The following is a 20,242-nucleotide window of genomic DNA, read 5'->3' on the forward strand; positions in this document are numbered from 1 at the left end:
GGAGGGGAGAGAGGAAAGAATGAGCTAGCTCCAGGAAGCAATTTTTTTTCTAAACAAAGCAAAGCATTTCTGTAGGCAAATGAGCTGGGGAGGGAAAATAAGTCACCACTGGAGACCAGCATGATTAATGACCAAGGAAATGAGTGACCAGCAAGACCGGGCTTGAGGGAAGCAGGACAATTGAGCCTGAGCACGCAACGCACAGCTAAGCATCGGAGGGCACTGCCTGGCTGGTGGACTGACAGAGTCCCACTGAGCAGAAGCTTTCATTACCGGGAGGAGACTGACCGATAAGAACAAAAAACTCAGATGATGGAGGTGGGGGTGGGGAAGGAAGCAGTTCAGGAGGCCCACAGGGAAGCAGGGGATGGGTATCAACCACAAGCTCTCTCACATGCCCTCTTTCATCATGTGCTGTCTGGGACAGAGGGTAAGAGGGAGATCACCCCACAGCACCTAAGGTCTGTGGTTTTATTGTCTGGTCTGGCATTGCCCCACGCAGCAGAATCAAGTTAGCTTAACCTTTCTCTTCCCTGCCCGTGACCTGTCCCTCCCAGCTAGGTATGATCATGGGTTATATTAAAGGAGACATGCCTTGTCCTGGGTCTGAGTGATGGCATCTATGCCTCCCAAATGCTGGGACCCACAGCTTATAGGACTTATAATCAAGAGCCAGGCAAGGACTGTACCTGGCCTCTAGCCACGTAACATGTTTTTGGGATGGATTGACAGACAGGGACTCTGAATTCTTGTCAGGGGTCCAATATATCTTAGATTGAAGGCTGGTGGATACTCAGCCCTCTCCCATCTCCGTAACAGAACCTCCTATCTCCCTGACAAATCCTTCCCAGGCCTTGAGTATAGCATCTGTCTAATGAGCACCTGCTATTAAAGGTGACTTGCTCAACTGCAATCTTGACCTCCACCGGTAGCCACACCCCATCACCCAGGCACAGTGGAGTCTTCTTCAATTCCAAGAGGTACCCTGACCAACACAGGGTTAAGTCCAGTGGCTCCTCCCTCTGTCTCTCTCTCTCCCTCTCTTCTTTCTTCCCTCCCTCCCTCCCTTCCTCTGTGAGCTCTTTTCCAGTGACAATGGTCCCTAGCTAAGAATAGACTGGCTGGTTGCTTCTGGATCACCTGGGTTTCCTATGTCTACCACTCTAAGGTGCCCCTAATCTGTTGCTTCTTTTCTTGCTCTACCAGTCACAGAGCTGAGCCCCTTAAAACCTGTTTCTGAGTTGCGGACAGAACCCAAGAAGAGAGGCAAGTCTGGATGAGGCTTTGCTTTGGACTGTTTCTTCAGAGTCCCTTTCCATGGGACCCCCTGTGATAATCAAAGACTCATTGGGCATCAGATCTGCAGCTCAAACCAACTGCACAGCTGCAGCATCTGAGCCAGGGAGAGAGAAGAGAGGCCTCAGGCCCCAAGGCTGCTCCGTCGGAGAGCCAAAATTTGACACAGGGCCTGGACCTCTTATAGAGCTCACCCAAACCCCTTCTCCATCCTCTTCCACCTTCCCATGATCTGTATTTGTTTTATCCAAGCCTCAGCCTTTGACCATTACAGATGTAAACTGGGGTACAGATTGGTTAAAAATAACTCACGAAGGTTTGCCCAGCTGTAAGGGGCCATCTGTAAATAGAGTGCACTCTTAGCTGTCCAGAATACATCCCACCACCACAAGACTATCCCCTCAGCAAGCTTTCAATCAACACCCCTCTCTCCTCCAGGGATTAGGATGAGGGTAGGAAGAAATGCCAATCTGAGTGGGCACATCCTGCCAGAGCCTCATGTCCCCTAGCCTCCCCCTCAGGGGACGGGGGATGGTTCACGTGTTTCCTGGCTCCCCTGGCCTTCTTTGCTGCTGAGGGTTCAGCTCTGACTCCCAGCGCCCCAGCTTTAGGTCGGCTCCATTCCAAGTTCTTTTATTAATTCTCTTGCTGCAGCAAGAGCACTTTAATTAGCCCGGCCGATTTATCTATATAAATACGAACGGATGGCGGCTGGTGCTCCACAGTGGGGCGGGGAAGTGAAAGGGGAGCTGGACCAGCAGGTTGCCTAGGGCAGAGGAAGTGACAACCGCGCCTTCCCAGCAACCAAAAATATGACTTTAATATCGTGTTGCACGTGTGCCTGTGCAGGCAGACAGGCATGTTCTGAGAAGTGCTGTCGCTCTGTGATAGGGACATACATGGCTTCAGAGCTTAGTTCTCCCGCATTCCCAGAAAGCTCTGGTCTCTTCTTTTGGAAGCCACATCCGAGAGTCCCTTACTGATTAAGAGCCCCCTTCCTTAGGGTGGCAAGGAACAGGTGACAAAGTGACCACCTTCAAGGGCTGTCTCTGGATTTCAGGACTCAGGCAAGGAATCGGATGACCACTCTGTCTTGCTTACGTGGGCCTCAAAGGTCAAAATCACGTCTCTAAACACGTGACGTGTCTGGAGAAGGGCATGTGGCAGTGTAGACTCTACAACTGTCTTGCTTTGCTATGTCCAGGTGAGTTCTTTTCCTACTCCATGCCTCAGCTCCGTAATACGGGAGCATCCCGGACTGTGCTGGCCTCCCAGATGCCAACGTCTACATGGACATGCTGGGGCCTGGTGACACCTCCTTCAAACCTCCCAGAGCAGCCGGAGGTGATGTTCAGAGGAGCTGCCACTCATGCTGGGGCTGAGGCTGTGGTAGAAGGTGATGCAGGAGCAACAGCTTGCTTATTCCAGCCGGGCCTGTTATCACCTCCTCTATCGCCTCTTACTCTGTATGAACAGACCACTGTTCCGGTGAACTGTCTGTCTAGCTGGGGACACATGTGACAAGGGACCTGGTGATGGGCAGGTACATATGGAGTGAGACTGTTACTTTCAGTGGGGGATGCAGACACAGGAGGCGGCTATTGGGAACAGGAGTCTAGGAAAGCTGAAGACAGGGGCCCTCAGTAGCCGATAGCTCCTTCAAAAACTTAAACACACAGCATCTCTCCTCAGCTCCTCTTGCCAGACCACAGGTTATCTTGGGAGGGAGCCATGTTCTTGTCATAGGAACCAGACAAGCAGCCTAGAGACAAAGATCAGAGACCGTATGGAGGGAATTTCTAAAGTGAGGCATCAGGAAGCAGAGATAGGATGTGATGTAGAGTCCTTATTTTAGAATTCTCACTACTTAACACTGCTCATGGGTATACACATGTGCACACACAACTCATACACACATATGCATACACCACACAAACACACATATACACATACATACCACACCATACATAATCACACATAACACAAACTACACAAACAATGCCACATACACATCCACTACAACACACATATACACACACCATACCATACACAGATACAAACCACATTAAACACACAAAACACACATACAATACCATACACACATAAAACATCATACTACAAACACATCACACCATACATGTACCACACATACACATATTCACACACACCACAACACACGTATACACACAACACACAGACACCATACATAAACATACACTATACACATAGCAGACATACACCACACACACATCAGCCCACATAATGACATACTCTACATGTAACACACACATACACACATGCCACACATATGACGCACACACCACCTATTTACCATACCACACACATACTACATGTACATCCCACATCATACATACTCCACATCATACTCCCCTCAAGCACACACTACAGTCAGGTCATGGGACCGGCACCCTGCTGCTATAAATTCCATGTAGTGGCCAGAGCTGTGGTAATAATGGGCCTCATGGAGTGATCTCATGTGTGTACAGAGGGACCTTGCCTCCCTCCCTGAGCATCCCAAGGTCTGGGCAGCCCCAGCCTAGCGGTTGTTACCTGAGGACCTGGACCCCAGTGCATGGTGCTCAACATCGCACTGCTGCTGGAGATGCCCACAACCTCCAGGCTGCTGGTTCCTCTCTACCAGACTGAGGCCAGGCCTGTAGAGAGCAGCTGACCTAACCTCATAATGGTGAGGCTCCTTTCTGGTCAGTCTGCCAGGGTAGAGGAGACATGTGCATCTTCCCCACCCCCATTAGCCTGAGGGGGCTAAACTACCCCATGTTCTGCTGAGTAGGTTTCAGATCAAGTGTACGTCCCTGCTGAGCTGTCCCTGACACCCTGATTAGGAGTGGCTGCCCCACCCATATTCCACACTCCCCACAACCCCAGCTCTTTATTGTTTTCATAGCACCCCTGGTATCTGAGACTTGTCCGCCGCCGGTGTCTGATGGTGGCATCTGCTTCCTCCAGCTGGGACAGACACTGCCCTTTAGATCCCTGCTATAGCACCTTAGGGAGGTTCAAAATGAGGAGCTATGGAATGATCCCATGAAAAGATGGCCACCATGTAGCCTGAAGTGAATGTCAGCCGGTTGGCTGACAGCCAGAGCACCCTGGGAAACAGCTGGGCTTGCCATGGCCAGAGACCAGGGGTTGATGCTCCCTGTTTGTCTACTTAGTGATCCCCCGAGTCCTAATCCAATCGGGGAGCCAGGTGAGGTCAGTCTGAGGAAGAAGGACGCGTTAGATATGACTCTGGGACAATGGAAAGAAAGGAAGATTACAGGAGGAAGCAGAGGGGGGCAGGAAAGATGTGAGGGACTGTCACTCATCAGCAGGACGGGTCTATCAAGTTGTCATTCTGGGGCCAGCTCATCTTTCCTGTCGTCTCTCAGCACAGTAGCACCAGGAAAATCCCTCCATCCCAGCCAGAGGCCTCTACCTAGAAACCCAGGGTGCCAAGCTCACTCACCCTTGCCCCTCATTGTGCCTGGACCGGAAGAGGAGGCACACCGAGAGACAGGGACTTGCTCAAGGTCACAGAACAGAAGTGGCCAGTCCCCAGGTGTCCCAGCACCCTGAGAAAGTATTTCACCACCCTCTACCCAATTCAAGGATGATACATTAGCATACCAACAGCAGACCTGCTTTCCAGCAGCCTAGCAGAGCCCTGCCCGGTGTCACATCTATTTCTGGGCTTGCTGTCCAGGGCCTGGGGTCTGAGTGTCAGAACCTAAAAATAAAAAGACAGATTGTCCTCATTGGCTGTAATTACCGCCTAAAAGACTAGCGTGGAGAAAGAATGAGAAAAAAAAAAAAAAAAACCCCTAACCTGAGCATCAGTCACAGAAGACAGATATCAGGAAGGAGGGGTTCTGAGCACATCACAGGGGCCCCCTAACTCACCGAGGAAGCAGGGCCTGCCCCAGCCTCTGGAGTCTGTGAGTTAGAGACAGACAAGCCATGTGGGGGAACCGGGGCCTGTTTAGCTATAACCATCCAAAAACCTCAGCCTTCCCTTAAGACTCGGCTCTTATATCTGTGCGGTGAGACTACCTAGTTCCCTAACAGATAGGTACCTGATGCCTTCCGGATGCAGGTGGCCCCAGTGCTGTCTGTGGATGGCACATTTGAGCAGAGGGGTGGAGTGGGATGGAGTCAGTCAGGAGGAGAGAACAGTGTGTGACTGGAGGATGTTCCACAGATGAGGGGGGTGGGGGGTGGGAGATGGAGACAGAACTGATGGGAGGGGAAAACCATGCACAGGAAGGAGGAGAGTATGCCCAGACAGCCTAGAAGGAAAGCCCCTGTGTCTGGAGCAATGGAGACACACAATGGAGACAGAGCTCTGGGGCCAGATTTCATAGAGCCTTGTGGCTCTAGTGGAGTGTCTGAATTTGATCCTAAAAAATGATGGGAACCACGGGAGAAGTTAAAAATGGACGACATATGAGACTTGGGGTGTAGTTTAGTGGGTAGGGTACCTGCCTAGTGTGCATGAGGCTCTGGGCTCAATCTCCAGCACTGTACAAGCAGGGCAAAGCAGTGCGTGTTTATAAAGGAGAACCGGGGAGGCTGAGGCAGGACGATCGGGAGTTCGAGGTTATCCTCTACCTCATAGTGAGTGTGAGGCCAGGTGAGCTTTAAAAAAAAAAAGAAAGAAAAGAAAGAAAAGAAAAGAAAAAGAAAAAAAAGGCCCGAAGGGAAGAATGGGGTCACACGGTCCAACTGTACCTGTATGGTAGTGTCTCTGGCCATTGTGTGACTAGAAAGGGCAAGGGGACTATTGTGACACCCAAGAGAAGACTAGCCTGGACAGGAGTGGTGTTGTGATGTGACAGGGAAGAGAGAAAGACAGGTAGCCAGGATAAATCCGAGATGTCCAGACTGAGTAATGGGGTCCCTGAGGAAAGGGATTCAGTGTGATGCTCCCTGGGTGCTGTATGTAAGTCAGAGAGCCCCATGCTGTCAAAAGGAACTTAGAGCCAGCTCCGGCCACAGACACAATGAGAAGCAACCAGAGGACTGTCCTCTGAGACCACGGGACCTGGTGAGATGGTAGAAAAGAGAAGGCGGTTGTATCTGTTGTGAGTGCACCCCCACCCGGTCCACTGGAAGTCTCTAGGCCCTTCCCTGCCTTGGGTTCCCCTTCTGCTCCATTTTTCTTGCTCTCTTCAGAAGGCGGCAGGGTACAGTGGTGGGGTGAGGAGAAGCCGGAGGAGGCAGCCCACACTACTGTCACTCCTGGAGTTATGCCGGGTAGCAGAACTTCAGGTAGGTCCTGGAGCTTCTTGGACCAAGAATAGGAAAATCTCAGGCTTTCTCACCCCCGCCCCGGGTCCCCACCTCCAGAGTCATGCAGTTTTGTTCTTAGACCCTCTGACATTTATCAGCTCATGTTGCTCTGGGCTGTCATATGTCCCCAGCAGTGCCAGCTTGTCCTTAGTAGATCCATGAGGCTTCTAGAGTTAAGGGTAGGCGCTTAGCATGTTTTAGAGAAGAAGCTGTGGCCCAGCACCCACAGATGCTGTTTAGATCCCCCCCCCGAGGGAAACACCCCATGTAAACAGATAACATCAACAGCAACAACAGCCTGGTTCACTTAGTAGGCTCTCTGCACACAGTGTCTCACCCAATGTCCCTGGAACCCACCCTGTTATTAGCTGCATTATAGAACCGAATTTCCAGGAGGTTGTTATCACCTGGTCGGACTACAGTCAGCAAACTCTTGGATTCTGTGGTCACTGTCTCACGCTGCCAAGGTTCTGGGAACTTGAATTGGGGGCATTATTTTCCTCCTCAGTACATTCTATTTGGAATAAACTGTTCCATGCCAGCCTTAACATCAGGCCTTAAGCTTACAGTGGTGACTCAGATTCTAGGTCCCTGGCATTTTGGAGGGACATTAGAGTCCTGAGGTCAAGACCCTGTATGTTGGGAGTTAGAGAAGGAAGCTTGGGAATCTATTTGGCTCATATTAGCTCACTGGTTAACCTTTAACTTGTCACTCCATGGGTCCTCCCCTTGTGTCCCTCCCAAGCCTGGCCACAGAAGCTGAGCTAATGGGCTGATGGCTGGGACAGAGGCTTGTTAAGTGCTCTGTGTGCAAGAGGCCCCATTAAAGCCATTATCTGTGGGCTGGACAGAAGTCATTTTGCAAGTGGACTTGGAGTGACCGCAGATGGGCACCCCACTGAGGCCTGTGGTTAAGAAGAGCAGCACCCCTCACCCCCAACCTCTCAAGCATCTCTCACCTTAGGGCCTTGCCCTCTCCAACATGTCTCAGGTTAACCTCCCAAGGCCGTAGCCACAGTCCTACCAAACCAGCCAGCCCCTGCCAAGTGTCCGGCTTGTCTTGTCTGTTCGCTAATGTGCTCTAATGGGGCCTATTTAGCAGCTCTGTCTGACCATCACCTTGGCAGCTAATTGCTGGTGCTTTTGCAGCTCCAACTACAATCAGCGTCTGTGAGTGCCTCTGCAGCCTGGGAGGTTCTATTGCCCGGTCCTTGGCCTCCTGCTGTAGACCAGGAGGCCCCTGTAAGAGCAGGCAGTCTAATCCCTCTGAACAGAGGCTTCTGAGCCTGAGAGTTAAGGATAGACAGACAAACTCTCCCTTGGGACATCAGCCCTAAGCTTCAGTGAGAAGACCTAATGACTAAGTTAGGGAGGGCAGGCAAGGACCAACATAGCTTCAGCTCCCATGTTTGGAGGGGAAGTAGACATATTTACCCGAAGGGCATCCAGGAACCTCAAAATTACCTGTCCCCGAGTGACTACATCTTCCCTTCATCCAGAGTTTGCAACGCACTGTTCCATCCCTCTGGCCACTCAGGGTAAAATGCTGGGGTCCTTTGAACCATCCTTCCCTAAGTCAGGGCCTCAGAGGCAGGCCCTTAAAGAAGATGCTGGCACCCCGGTATCTTTCTCTGTCCTAACGTAACAGGCATGAGTTTTCTCAGCAACACACTCCTGCGGTGGCACACAGTATCATCCCAGACCCAAATGCAGCCACAACACATTTCTTCCCCTTGTAAGCCGTACTGACAGACACGCTTCCGGAACACGTCCTCACCATCTTCACATGAATGGTTGCCAATGTCTCTCCAGCCTCTCTCCAACTCCAGCCTTCCCCTGACTCCCATCCACATGACATACAGAGCTAGTATCCTCCCTGTGTGTTGCCTGCTTATCTGAGAACCTTCACCTACACATGGCTGACAGAGGATGAAGTTTAGACCCTCCCCCCCACCTCTTTCTGCTTCTGTCTCAAGGCTCCGATCCCACGGCGTGACTCTTTTCTGTGGTTGGACTATGCCTTTTCTCCCTGGCAGACCTTTGTGTGTGCTGTTTCCATCCTTTGAATGCTTGGACTTTGAGGCTTTGTATTCACCGAGACTCTGACACACAGTTAGAAACGGAGCAAGTTGGAACTGACAGTAACACTTGTCTGCTTAATGAACCGTGATTGTTGGATAAGGATGTAAAAGAGGTGACAGACAGACGGACAGAATTCCAGCAGTGCCCGTCCCAGCCGTGAAGACTTGGACGTGTGACCTCTGTGCACCCCTTGCCCTGGGGTCAGATGAGAAACCACTGTCTCTCTGGAGGGCTCAAGATGCAGTAACGTGACTTGGGGCCTCTGACACTAAGGAGAATAAGTAAGGTCCCCGTTGATGGAAGCTGTGAGGAGAGTTGCCTGGCCACCAGAGAAGTCATCGCTCTCTCCTCTTCTGGCAGATTCTTGTCCCAGCAGCACAGTTGGCTCTTCAGAAAGGTAGCAGGGGCTTGGGGAAGGCTGCTCACCAGAAGAGGAATCCTCAGGTCATGAGCGAGCACATAGGCCCTTCCTCAGTTGTGCTGATGACTCTGCGTGCCGGTCCTGGGACTGATAGGTACCGCGTGCTGATACCCAGTTCCTTCCTGCAATGCACACAGGTTGGGTTGTCAAGAATGTGGGGTTTTGTCTATCACAAGTCTCAAGGACCCAGAGAAACAGAGTCCTGGTCCATCCTACAAGGACAGCCTGGTGTAGCTGTCTGAAGACCTGACCAAGTCTCTTTTCCCTGGTGAAGGGAGATAGGTAACCACCGGGGGTATCAAAAATCCCCTAAATCACAGCCTGTAGACGTCCTTTACCCATCTGCTACCCAGTCTTTACATTCTGGGGCAAAAAAAAAATCACCCAACATTGGTTGAATCCTCAGGCTTTATGGCTTAAAGCACAATTAAGTTCATTCTCTTCCATCTGATGGTCTAGCCAGGACTCTTCCCCTAAGCCACATCTTTAGGTCTTAGTAGTTAGAGTCAGTTAAAGGACCACCCCAAGCAAGCCCATGTGCTCACAGCATCCCTGTTTCTAGCTGAGCCTGAGCAGAATGCCCCTCCCTGCACCTTAGCCAGTTCCTTTGGCTAACCCTCCCTTAAGCATGTTCCTCCAGGACAGATCCTGTCCCCTCATTTATGAATTATTAATTCACCCCAACTACATTAAGCTCTGCCAGTCTCTTGGCTCCTTCATCATTCTCCCAGGAGTGAGCCTGCAGCTCGGACCACAAGGAGCTGGAGCAGAGTCCTTCCCTGCAGACACCTCAACTGCATGAAGCCTGAACTGGCAAACCCTTTAATAACTGGACTGCAAGAGGCCCAGAGTAGGGGACCATGCTTGCGGTGCTTTTCTAGCTGTCCCCAGGACATGTGATCTTCAGCTAGTCAGGTGTCTCCTTCCTACTTTAAATGTCTCAGTGATACACACAAATGTCCTATGATTCAGCAGAGGTCAAGTGAGTATCTTGGGGTCACAAACCAGTGTTTAAAAAAGCCCAGGTGGTATCCTGATGTCTCCAAACCAACTCTACCCACCAGTCCAGCCTCTCAGTCCTGTCCATCTTAACAGGGTCAGGAAGCATCCCACTGGGTGTTCTTTGTGGAGAGCTATAGCTGCTCAAGAAAGCTCTGAGAAGGTCTTCGGGGGTGGGGTGGGTGGGTGGATTCTGTGCCACCTTGATTGGCTAGGGTGCCCCAGATCATTTTGATACCGAGACAGTCAGGACTTTGAGTTCTGCGAATCCCAGGTCTCTCTAGACTCTACAGAATCTGTGGTCAGTTGAACTCTAAGCCTCTTCACACTGTTCTTTATACTGTGACTATCTGGACTCCCTCAAAGGGAGATGCCCTCAAGGAATGCAGCTGAAATCCCTGGGTATGGGACTTGAAGCCAATCAACTTGACAGGCAGTGTGGCAGATAGAAAGTGCTAGAGCCCGGGGTCCCCAAATCCTGAGCGTCACTCGCTGTGTGACTTACCAACCATAGTAGAACCTATCTTCTAGTGCCTCAAATTTATTTTATGTGTTTGTATATGCAGGTATGCTTGCATGTACCGTGTGCATGCTTGGTGCCTGCAGAGGCCAAAGAGTGCACTAGATCTCCTGGAACTGACGTCACAGGTTGCTGAGAGCTGCCATGTAGATTCTGGAACAGAACCCAGGTCCTCTGGAAGAACAGCCAGTGCTCTTAACCACTGGTCCAGCTATTCAGCCTCCACAATTTTAATGGCCAAGAAAACGGAGTCACAGAAAGATTTTTTTTTTTCTTGTTCTGGTCACTTACCCAACATCATGTTCTTTGGAACCTCAGTCAGCCTGGCTGCAAAGCCCTTATTGCTATTTCTTGAGTTTATATTTTTGAGACAGGACCTGGCGATATAGCTCAGGCTAGCCCAGTACTCCCTGAGAATTGGGATTCCAGGTGTGTAGCATCGCCCACCCAGGTTCAGAGCCCATACCACCATCTTGGTCCACTCCTCCTGGGATGAGTCGATGCATCTCCCTGGGTCCCACCTTCTCTTGTCAAATGGCCAATAAGGCTTCATCTTTCTTCGCTTGTTCTACAGAGAGATTTTATACAGAACGCCATGGGACATTAATTAATAGAAGGTTGCTTTTGTCTTTTTTTGAGGGGCTCCCTACCCTTGAAAGCAGAAGGGAGCCTTACCCCTGACTCCTCCAACAAAATAAATTGAACTTCTCTGGTGGGGCCCCTGGGGACGTGGATTCAGATACACCCAGGGCTGAGAAAAGTCATTCATCTCTTGTTTTGGGCCCCTTTGGGATGGCTTCAGGTGAAGCCCAGCTCTTCAAAGTTCCTCAGATCAAATTGTAGTAAATCTCATCAGAATCTTCAGTCTGTAATGGCTTGTGAATTGTGGTTCATAATTCAGCCAGTACCTGGTTTTCAGTCTCTCTCACTGTTCCTTGTCCTTCCCTGAAGCTCACACAGTCTTGGCAAAGCAATACAATTGGAATAAGGGGCACCCTGCTAACTAAATTTCACCTGTCAGCTTTAAGACCTCATGCTGGGTGTTGAGTATGCACAAACATTTTAAACTCTCCCTATATATATTCATATATATATATTTGATATGTATGTATGTATGTATATATGTGTGTGTGTTTGAGTTTATATTTTATATATGTTAGTATTTATAAACACACCACCCTGTTGGTAATGCAGTTCCTGCCCCCTTACCTCAAGAGCCTCATTTTTCCAGCCCAATATCGCTTTTATCAGGGGAAGTCTCCATCCTTTCCAGCGTCCCTCTTCCCAAGGTAGGACTTACCCAGAGCTTAGCACAAGAATCCTCTCTGGGCAAAGTAGGGCTAAGGTTGCTTTCAGGATCAACCCTTCCTGGGGTCTTAGAACCTCAGAAAGGTAGGTCACTAGGAAGAGGCCTCCGGGTTGTTCCAAACCCAAACTTAGTGAGGACCCTTAGAGGTGTCTCTTCAGGATCATCCAAGTAGGCACCAGAGCTGAACAGAGCTGGCTGGACCTTGAGGGAGATCAGAGACTCAGTGTTCAACTGGCCATGCGCCAATTGGCAAACCGCAGATCCACTTTTCTGAAGCCCCCTTGTCTCCTGCATCAGACATTTTGGCTTCCCTTGTGTATTTTGCTATAAAATCTGATTCCCAAATTATTTGGTGTAGCTTTATAACCTAGATCAAATGGGAAGTGATCTGGCTTCTCTGAAACTTCATTTCCCTGAGAAAGAGAGAGGCCTGTGGGCCCGAGGATTACTAGGTGGCATGTTAAGCATAAGGCCTAGCCTCAGAGGAGGAGGGCCAGGACTTATGGGTCAGAGAATATAGTGGTCAGGAGCCTCAGGATGTAGAAGAGGGGTGTTGGGTCCACCATAGCACCCAGCATCAGCTGATGCCTATGTGAGTAGTAAGAATGGGCACCAATCCCAAACCTGCCAAAGCTCTTCTGAGACAACAAAGTTCCTGCAGCAGGTAGGGGCTCACAGGCTGAGCATGAGTCCTCCACTCTGATGGCCTCATGGACTGGTTGTCACACACTTGTCACTGCTTCAAAAGCACTTTGCTGTGCTTTCTGAGTTTGGCCCCCAACCCATAAAAATTCCCACTACCAGATGAAGAAGCAAGGCTGAGAGGATAGTACTGTTAGAGGCTATATTCTTGGTTCTTGTCTGGTTGATTGGCTTGGTTGATTGGTTGGTTGGCTTGGTTGGTTAGTTGGTTGATTGGCTTGGTTGGTTGGTTGGTTGGTTGGCTTGGTTTGTTGGTTGGTTGGCTGGCTGGTTGATAGGTTTGGTTGATTGGTTAGTTGGCTTGGCTGATTAGTTGGTTGACCAAACCAAACCAAAACAACCAACCAACCAACCAAGCCAATCAACCAGCCAGCCAGCCAGCCAGCCACCAATGGTGAATGAAGGATACCTAATTACTCAGAAGGTCCTAGGGAGACAGGAGAGCCACTAGTGGTTGCTGGGGGTCCTGGGGAGGGGACAGTTGCCAGGTCTGTGATACTGTGCTGTAGCAGATAGATCCCTAGAATCAGGACAGCCAGAGAGCTAGTCTCCAAGGCTGGAGTCAGGGATCTGGAGCAGGGATTGGGTCCCCAAATAGGAGATGAATACCGGACCTGGTATGTTTGTTTCTACCCGTAAAGAATAAGCAAACCAGGCCTAGAGGTACGCATTTTTAATTCCAGCACTTGGGAGGCAGAGACAGGAAGATTTCTGTGAGTTCAAGGACAGCCTGGTCTACATAGTGAGTTCCAGGACAGCCAGAGCAACATAGTGAGCCCCCCTGCTTCAAAAACAAAACAAAACAACAAACAAAACCAAAACAAAAAATGAAAACAACAACAACAAAACCCACAAAAGCAAACAACAATAACCAGCTAGGAGGTGGTGGCTCACACCTTTAATCTCAGCACTCAGGAGGCAGAGGCAGATAGATGTATCTCTGTGGGTTTGAGGTCAGCCTGCTCTATGGAGAGAGTTTTGTTGTAGCCAGGGCCACACAGAGAAACCCTGTCTGGAAAAACCAAACCAAAACAACCAACCAACCAACCAAGCCAATCAACCAGCCAGCCAGCCAGCCAGCCAGCAACCAACCAACCAACCAAGTCAACCAACCAACCAACCAACCAACCAACCAACCAACCAACCAACCAACCAACCAACCAACCAACTAATCAGCCAAGCCAACTAACCAATCAACCAAACCTATCAACCAGCCAGCCAACCAACCAACCAACCAAGTCAACCAACAAACCAAGCCAACCAACCAACCAACCAACCAAGCCAATCAACCAACTAACCAACCAAGCCAACTAACCAATCAACCAGACAAGAACCAAGAATATAGCCTCTAACAGTACTATCCTCTCAGCCTTGCTTCTTCATCTGGTAGTGGGAATTTTTATGGGTTGGGGGCCAAACTCAGAAAGCACAGCAAAGTGCTTTTGAAGCAGTGACAAGTGTGTGACAACCAGTCCATGAGGCCATCAGAGTGGAGGACTCATGCTCAGCCTGTGAGCCCCTACCTGCTGCAGGAACTTTGTTGTCTCAGAAGAGCTTTGGCAGGTTTGGGATGGTGTCCAAGGTCCTCTGACCACCTCCCAGCCCTGTTTATTAACTGATTTTGGTGAGTGAATTCCCAAAGAGCCTCTGTTGGGAAGGGAGGGGAGCGCACAGAGCCACTGGCCTCTGTGTGTCTAGTGACATCATCCTGTTTCATGCCCAACCATCAGACTAAGCCAATGAAAGAGTTAGGGAAAGGGCTGAAGGAGCTGAAGGAGATTGTAACCCCATGAGAGAACAACAATATCAACTAACTGGACCCCTCAGTGCTCCCAGGAATTAAGCCACCAACCAAAGAGTAAACATGGGCTGGCCCATGGCTCTCACTACATATGTAGTAGAGAATTGTCTTATCTGGCAATGGGAGGGGAGGCACTTGGTCCTTTGGAGGCTTGATCCTTTGGAGGGAAGAGGATGCTAGAGGGGTGAGGTGGGAATAGGTGGGTGGGGGAGCATCCTCTTAGATGAAAAGGGGAGGAGCAAGAAGTGGGAGGGGTTCATGGAGGGAAGACCAGGAAGAGGGATAACATGTAAAATGTAAACAAAAGGATTTAAAAAGAAGTGCCTTCATCCTGTTACCATCATCAGCGATTAGCACCCCTTCCTCTCTCTGACAGGGTCTCATGTAGCTCATGCTGTTCCTGAACCTACCTTGTAGCCTAGGTGACCTTGGGCTCCTTGGTCCTGCCTCCACCACCTAAGTGCTGGGATTACGGGTGTGTGCTATCATGCCAGGCTTATGTGTGGCTGGGGGTGGGACCCAGGGCTTCGTGCACATGCTAGGCAAGTGTACTGCCAGTGGAGCTGCCCTCTGTGCCTGAGCTCTTCTCTTCCGATGCCTGTTGCCACCAGTCCTGCCTGTCAGGCAGGAAAATGCAGAACAGAAAGGTTAGGGCCTCGCTCAGGCTCACACAGCAGTGCCTCTGTCTCAGCCTTTTAGCCTCACCTCTGCCTTCCCCCAGCCACATCTTCCAACCCCCCCCCCCACTCTATGACAAGGATAAAATGCCTCCTCACTGATGGCTTAGTAACTAATATTCATTGACTTATGTCTCCTCTGATGTGGACAGGGAAACTGGGGCACAGGACAAGGCTTTCCTGGGTGAGGCTTGTGTCTTCTGTATACCTTTGCCCAGCTGCATTTTCTGCACTCAGTACACAATACGTACATACTTATATATACATGTACTTACACACATACTTACACACATGCACACACACACAAGTACACACATGAACACACTTACATATACCCCAGTTCTGTCTCCTTGCTAGCTGGAAAAAGTGTGGATGGACAGCTCCCAGGATGGATAATCTGCCATGGAAACGTTGTCTATGCCTCTAGTGATGGAAAATAGCAAACTGGGTTTAAATCGAAATTAATTGCATCACCCCTTATCCACACCCCCTATCTTGCCCTCGCCAGCCCCTTGTACAGGGAAGATGAAGAAAGACCCAGTTCATCCTCTCGCCCACTGAACATGCATCCCCACCACCACCCTGGAGGCCGTCTCTCCCAGCCCCCAGCCTCTAATCCCTTTAAAACGTTTCAAAGAGCACAGACAATGGGGCTGGGGTGTGTGTACCCCTCCTGTGCCCACCTCACCAGAGCGGATGAAAAGGGATTGGGAGACTCTAGGAGGCGGTGGTGATGGGGAGGTCACACCCCAAGGGACATGCTCTGCAGGAAGCAGACAGGCTGGGGTTGGCTAGGAAATGTGTGCTGGAGAGCAGAAATGGGCTGGGAGATAATGGGTCAGTGTGTGCAGAAATACCAGCCTGGGAAAAAGCAGGAGGGTTGCTGAGGCAGGGGCTGAGGATGAGGTCTTGGAAGGACAGGAAACTGGGGTTTTGGGGAAGACAGGATACAGGCTGGTGTTAAAGTCAACCCAGACCATAAAGAGAGTGATGCCCTCCAAAGAGGTAACAGCTGCCAGGCACGCTGGCACATGGCCACAAGCCCAATAGTTAGGATGCTACGAGGTGCTAGAGGAACAAGGAATTCAAGCTCATGAAAGAAGTGGGATTGTGTATGATTCCTGGCAGCCCTCTCTCTGAGTTACTCAAGTTTCCTTCTGTTGCTTCCGCTGGGCAAGTCTCCTTTTAAGACAGGCTTACGACTTGGGAGTTGAGCTTCATCTGGTCTGCCCACTGATGGGATTGGCTTCTTGTCCTGAATGTCCTTGGCTGTCTCTTTGCGTCTGTCCCCGATTGTCCTCTTGCACCTGGCCTGTGTCCCTCATCCACTCAGCCTGCCTCATTCCTGAGTCACCCACTCAGTTCCATCAGTCCTGAGGGTTTATTATCCTTGTATGATAACCTTGCTCCTGCCCACAGACTCCATTATTTTATTGTAATCTGCTCCCCTATAGGCATGTGTGCATCCAAGACCCTGGTACTCGATGGTTGGTCTCTGCCCCCTTTACCCAGGCTCTCTGTTCCCCTCTAGCCTCATACTCACTGCTGTGCCCTGCCTCCCTTTGATTCTGCTCCTTTGGGGGACATCTATCCCTACATTCCTGGTACATATCTGGGGCTGATTTGCTCTGTGTCCCCAAAGTCCCCGTGCTGAGGACACACCATACATGCCGTGAGAGTGGTGTCCACATGCAGAGGCTGAAGGGGACCCTGTGATTGCAGAACCATGGGTAGGATACTGAGGGCACATGAGCAGGGAGCTGTCCCAGGGTAATCCTGTGCTTTTGGGGTCAACAGAATTCTGCTATGAGCATTTTCCTTTCTCCCCTCTCAAGCCTTTCCCATCCTTACTGTGGCTAGCTTTTAGTTTTCATGCTGGCCAGAATGCCTGGTCTATGTGACCCTCAAAGTACACACACACACACACACACACACACACACACACACACACTCACACACGTACATACGTACACACATGTATATACTGTATACATGTTTATACACTCTTACTACTTGCACACACTTACACATAAATGCACTTACATGTGCACACACACTTTCATACATGTACACACATGCACACACATGTACACACATATACACACTTTCATATACATATACACACACATATACACTGTTACATACACACACACCACATTATCCTGTGACCCTGTTCATCATATCCAGAATTCTGTCCCCCCCATAGATATACCATATCTGGAAATCTATTACCATACATGCATCCAGAAGAATATCTCATCCCACTCCTAAAACTCTGACCCCCAAGTAGAGCTTCCATCCCCTGTGAGCCCCCTGGAGCCTTTATCTTACTCCAGTGCCCTTCTCTTGCTCTAAGTTCCTTCTCTCCTCACTCTGAAGCTAAATGCCCATTTCACCAGCACCGTCTTCCTCCACAACAGCCACATGAATCCGGCTTACCCAAAGGCTTCCAAATCCCAAATCCAGAACACTTAGAATGCTATACCTCCCTCCTCCCGATACACAGAAGAGACCCTACAAATCTGAGTTCTCAGGGTCTGCTCATTCCCCACCTGTGTGTGTGCTTGTGTGAGTGTATGTGTGTGAGTGTATGTATGTGAGTGTGTGTGTATGTGAGTGTGTGTGAGTGTGTCCATTTGTGTGTTCATCCCTCAAACTTCCTTCTTTCCTTCTCCTAGGAAAAGCATTTTTTGGACACAGTTACACAACCTGAGAGAGAGAGAGAGATACCCACAGTCCATAGGAGAGATTAGGACTCACTCCCAATTTTGTGTATGTGTGTGGGGGCCTGACTTCTCTATACACAAAGCAAATATTTGATCAGTTTCTGAATTCTGAGCATGGTTCATAAAGCATTTCAAGCAAGCAGGTCAAGGGCTGGGAGGATGCTGGGAGACATTGGCTTCTGGGTATGGGGATGGGGCAGGGTGGGGAGGAGAGCTAAAGAAAGCAGGCTCTGTGAGCATGAGGTGGAAGGATTTCTCAGCTTCTGGCCTGTGACCTGCAGCCTTCCCTCATGTCCTAGGCCAAAGGCTCCTATGGGAAAAAACAAAACCACGTCCTTGTCTACGAGATGCATTGGTTTAGTTCTTTTTGCCCAGAGAAAGACAGCACAGCAGTTAGAGCAAGTCATGGGCTTAGAAGGAAGTAAATGGCTGCCTCCATGTGTCCTGAAGAAATGAAGGTACTTCTCTGAGAACCTGGGGGCCTTGGATAGTTCCCAGTGGTGCTTGGAAGAATTATCTCTGAGAGAAGCCAGAGCCTACCTGCCAAGCTCTGCAGCCAGCGGGTTTCTTTGCTTCTGGTACCCTGAGTCTGAGGTAGAAAGATAATCCTTCAATAATCCTGCCCCAGGGCTGATGTGGGCAGGGGAGCCCAGCTCAGCAGAGGCCCCAGAGAAGAAGGGTCCCAGGGGCTGTGTGTGGAGGATGGGCAGAGGAAGGGAGGGATGGAGCCAGACATGTAGCAGGCATAGAGGAGTAGGCATGGGCAGTTGGCAAGAGGCCTTGTTAAAGAGTTTGGCCTTTAACTCTGGGACAATGGGAGCCCTCCAGCCCATAGAGAGGGTCAATTCAGAGAGGCCTGTCAGGAGCTGCGCTGCCTTATGACACAGAGATGAGGTCTTACCGAGGACCAGGGGGAGGGGCAGTGCTCTAAGAGAGGATGGAGCCTAGCTCACTTCGGGAAGAGAACAATGGAAGAATTGCAGATGAGTTGGAGGCTTTCAGCAGGGGCGACAGAGGGAGAGAACCCATTCGTTACCTCATTAAAAGATCTGAGTGGAAACCATCATACTCCACACTGGCCAAGCGCACGAAGGAGTCTCAGCCCCAACTCACTTGTTTGGGCTGAGTGGAGAGTGGATGGGGTCCCAGCCCTCCCCACCGAACTCCCAGGAGGAAGACATAGCTTTTTAGGAACTTGATGGGATTTCTAAAAGGCCAAGAAGTGTGAGGCAGGATGATAATGATGATGGTTATTATTATTATTATTATTATTATTATTATTATTATTATTATTATCATTATCATTATCATTATCATTATCATCATCATCATCATCATCATCATCATCATCATCATCATTATACCGTAGGTTAAAACAAAACAAAAAGTTGACCAGTTAAGCCTAGTGTGCCGGCACAGGCCTGCAATTCCAGTACCAGGGAAGTGGCAATAGTTCAAGGACATCCTCATCTAAATAGGGAGTTGGAGGCTTGCCTGAGCTACAAGACGTATCTCTAAACAAACAGGTAAAAATGTTAACTGTAAGAGGCCTCCTCTCCTTGGAGTGTCAGGACCATGGACAGAAACACGCAGAGAGGGGAAAGGGGGTGGGGGGGAACCTTTAGATGGGACAGTTGTCCTGGTCTCCTGGTCGGCTGGGTGGGTCATAAGTGCAGTTTTATTTACCTTCATAACAGGGAGGAAGAGGGAGATTTGATGTGGATGGGAGAGGAGAAGGACTCGTGGCTACTGTGGGGCAGGGACTGGAGCAATGAAGCCACAGGCCAAAGGATGCTTCTTATCACCCAACTCTGTGAATGACTGTCTGAGGAAGTGTGGCCCTGCCAACCCTTGGGTCGCAGCGCTGTGGTAGCAATGTGAAACTGTGAGAAGATAAACTTCTGTTGTTAGTGGTGTTTGATCAACGCCGTGGGTGAAAGCTAGCACGGGCGTGCACAGAAAAGCAATTGCTGGTTTGGGAACACAGAAGTCACCGAGAGCCCGCAGGACCAGATGTGAGGGACAGAGGGAGGACTCGGGGCAGGCTGGGTTTTTCTAATTGAAGTGTGTGGCTGACAGCTCCGCTTACTGACATGGAAAATGGACTTCATGGAGAAGACTTCAAAGCCCCATGCTGGCCGCATTAGGCTGGAGAGGAACATTCAGCATCATTGCTGCCAAGAACAGTTCAGCCAGATGAAATTCAATGCCAAGTGCCCCTGCAGGACCCTGTGAAAGCCACAGGGAAATGGCCTCCGAGTTAAGCATGGAGTAGTAACTAAACAGGCTGCCTCAGCCCCTATCCAAGTGTGCTGAGCCTGAGGCATGCTGAGCGAACGCACACGCGTTCAGAGATCTCTCCTTGAGCCAACACTAGCACAGATCCTGCCAGGGCT

The sequence above is a fragment of the Micromys minutus genome (genome assembly GCF_963924665.1).
Source record: "Micromys minutus genome assembly, chromosome: 25".
Taxonomy (NCBI): domain Eukaryota; kingdom Metazoa; phylum Chordata; class Mammalia; order Rodentia; family Muridae; genus Micromys; species Micromys minutus.